The sequence below is a fragment of the Ailuropoda melanoleuca genome, chromosome 16 (genome assembly GCF_002007445.2).
Source record: "Ailuropoda melanoleuca isolate Jingjing chromosome 16, ASM200744v2, whole genome shotgun sequence".
NCBI classification, from domain to species: domain Eukaryota; kingdom Metazoa; phylum Chordata; class Mammalia; order Carnivora; family Ursidae; genus Ailuropoda; species Ailuropoda melanoleuca.
The window spans coordinates 89,725,698-89,728,981 of NC_048233.1; the positions used below are offsets into that span (position 1 = coordinate 89,725,698).

At 65.0% G+C, this 3,284-nt stretch overlaps 1 long non-coding RNA gene across 1 annotated transcript; it reads left to right on the forward strand.

Moving 5' to 3' along the window:
- The first annotated feature begins 6 nt into the window (after positions 1–6).
- Positions 7–2,643, forward strand: LOC105238029. The gene is made up of 5 exons (XR_856721.3): positions 7–1,348; positions 1,446–1,571; positions 1,652–1,769; positions 1,845–1,973; positions 2,059–2,643. It is a non-coding gene; the product is annotated as an uncharacterized LOC105238029 (long non-coding RNA).
- Positions 2,644–3,284: the final 641 nt, after the last annotated feature.

Sequence of the window (3,284 nt, forward strand, 5' to 3'; positions counted from 1 at the left end):
GGGGAAGCGGGGGAGGAGGGGTAACCAGGGAAGCGTGGGGTACTGGGGGCAACCAGGGGAAGATGGGGACAGGGTGTAGGGAAGCTTGAGTGGGCCAAGGATCACCTTGGAAATCTGGAGTCTGGCGGGAGTGGCCGAGAGTTGAGGGGCTGGCTTGGGCAGGGCTGGTGAGCACCTGGTGGGAGTGTGGAGTGGGGTCCCAGGTGTCTTGGAGTCTGGGTGACATTGGCATGGCGTGCGGTGGGCCGAAGCCGGGGGTGTAGAGGGAAGAGGGGGGAGCCAGACATTCATCCCGGTCAGTTTTGGTTTCAGGTCGTGGCGGCTGGTGGACAAGGGGAGCTGGAGAGGGGTTCGCCCAGGACCTAGGGCAGTTGGGCTGTAGCTGGCAGCCGTGGGTAAGTGAGGACAGCGGTCTGTCGGCCAGGTGAGTCCCCTCCCCTCCCTGGGCCTTGCTTTGCTGGCCTTCTGCAAGGAAGAGGTTCCAGGGAGCAAGGAGCAGCGAGGAGAAGCGGCTGACCTCCCGGCAGAGCGGCAGGACAAAGGAGGGCGGTCAGGACAGGTGACATCGTCTCAGGGGGAGCTGAGACTGTGTAGGCTGGGGGGCCGTGTGCCCTTCCCAAGTGGAATGAGCGTTTCAAGAGAGCGGGCGGGACATGAGGCAGGGCTGCCAGTGAGGGAGGTGACAGGTGGCTGAGGGGATCCAGCTTGTGGGGGACCCCAGGCCCGGGTCGGACAGGAGGAGGTGGGGACTCAGGAGGCTGTAGGGTCCCCAGCCGTCACTACATCTCACCCACCGAAATTCATTTAGTAGAAGGTACAGGAGCGGCTCCAGCACGGGCCTCCCAAGGCCCGTGTCGGAGCCTCGAGGGCTGGAGAGTGGGAAAGAAGGAGCAGTGCGCGGGGCGACCCGCAGCAGGACGTCACCCGGAGGGCGCGGCGGCCACAGGTACGGGCTCCAGGGAGATTTCTGCAGCGAGGAGGCTGCTGCGGGCCCGGCCTGTGGACCACCGTTCCCGCGTGGCACTGCGGCCCAGGCGCTGGTGCGGAGAGGGCCCACGGTGTACCTGGTGGCACTGCATGCCCTCGCCGCTCAGCTCCTGGGTCTGGTGTGCCGGACAGGATAGCACCCAGGGGAGTCAAGGGCACTGGCGAGGCTGGACTAGGTGAGGAGGTTGGGGCGGAGTGAATGAGAGCTCTGGTGAGGGGTCGGGGCGCAGGCAGGGGTGAAGAGTGGGAGCCTGGCGGCGAGCCAGGGGAGGCACTGGCCTCCAGAGCCTGAGGCCAAGGCGGACCTCTGGGCAACGACGGAGCAGGGATCGGTGCCTCCGGGTTCGGACTGGAGACACGGGTGAGTGCCCAGCCTGCTGGAGGCGTGCCTGACACCCTTCCCCCCAGCTCTCTGTGCCCACTCAAGCCCCTCAACCACCTTCTCCATTTGCCCACAGCCAGGTCTCCAGGACGGGTGACGTGCCTGCCAGCTGCCGAAGGCCGGGCGCGAGGCTGCGCTCAGAGGGCTACGACATGGTCTGGTGTGACGGTGAGGATGGGCGTGACGCCGTCCGGCCTTCCCGGTAAGTGCAGCTATGAGGCACGGCCCCTCCAGGCCAACTGTCCTGCAAAGCATCGCTCATGATCACTCCTCCTTCCATAGAACATTCTAGGCTGGCACCGCGAGGGGTCAGAACACCTACAGGTCTTGTTGCTTTGCGTTCCTGAAAGAGTCAACACGCTGCTGCTCTCTGGACCTCTAGAACCCTCCAAATGACAAGGTGAGGCGTCCCCCGGCCACCCACAGGGAGTGGGCTGGGCCCAGGAGCCGGGCACTGACTCTCTCCCGCCCACAGAAATGGTGCTACCCAGCTCATGCCTGGGCCTTGGAACCGGGACTTCTTCAAGTCCTTCTAGCTCTGACTCAAGAGTATGCTGCATCCTGACGCCACTACACTTCTTGACTCAGGAATGGGCTCCGGAAGGTGAGCGAGGCACCCTCGTTCCGGAAGCTTCCCCGGCTGCCCTGCCTGGCCCCCACTCACGCGTCTTGTCGCTCACGCTCTACAGGTGAAGCTAAAGGAACGAGACCCGCCTGACAGCACCACTGTCAGAAATGAGCAGCCCCCGCGGCCACCGTCACCCCCCGCCTGGCAACTTCATCTCCGTGGCCACCCTGCCGTGGCCCGGCGACCACCGGCCGCCACGCCCCCACGCCCCTCACCCTTCTCCTCTTCTTCCTTTTCTCTGTTCTCTCATTTCCTTTCTTTGCTCTCCTTTCTGCTCGGGACGCTCGAAGCCACCGTGACTCTGTTTCCCCGTCCCTCCTGAGCTCAATTTGCACTAAGTCGTCTGCACTGGTTTGGAGCTGCGGGCCTGGCCTCGAGTCCCCGAGCGAGCGTGCAAGCAAACTGCTGAGTGTGTCTGGCCTCTACGGCCTGCCCCGCGCCCGGCACCCGCCTGCCACCCACCTCTGGGGGTGCCCGGGTGCGGCCGAGTGTGTGAGGCCCCAGCTCCCCCTTGCCTAGTCTGGGAGCTCCTAACAGCGAGCAGACCTCGAAGCAATTCCACGGCAGAGCCCTCGCTCCGTGCCCCTCCCCCCAGGGCTTCACAGAAGCCTTGGACTGTCAATAAACACAGTTACAGCAACTCGTCTCAGGGACTCTGGGGTCCGAGCTCTTTGCCTGGGGTGGGGCGCGCCTAGGGCTGGGGGGCGCACGGGATGGGGGACGTGAAAAAGGCATATGGGAACGGGGTGGGGGAGCACCAAGCATGGGAAGGGCGAAAGGTGGGGAGGGGCACGGGGACAGAGGGGAGTCACAGGGCGGGGAGGGGCACAGGGATGAGGTGAGGTGAGGCACACAGAAGAGGAGGGGGCATGGGGCTGCACATGAGTCAGGAAGCCTATGGCTGAGGAGGAATCTGGGGGGGGGAGTGGATGAGGAGAGGTGGGCAGGGAAGGGCATATGACACAGGGAGGGGCCTGTGGGGTGGGGTGACAGAGGGAGGGACACATGGGGTGAGGCCCAGGGAGGGGTCTGTGGGGCCAGGGCCCCTGCAGGGAGGGGTGGGGTGGTGGGGGTGGCCCAGGGAGTTCTCAGCAATGGGAGAGAAGCCAGGAAGCACGGAGGCTCCCTCAGCTCCGTCCTGCTGCACTAAGAGGTTCAGGGACCCCTGAGCCCCCACCCCAGACCCCTGGTCTAGGGGATCCGTTTGCAGAATCACGCTAGGGGAGTGGGCTTGCCATGTGGGAGGGCCGTGCAGCCCAGGCCACTCTCTTCCACAGAGTTCTGCTG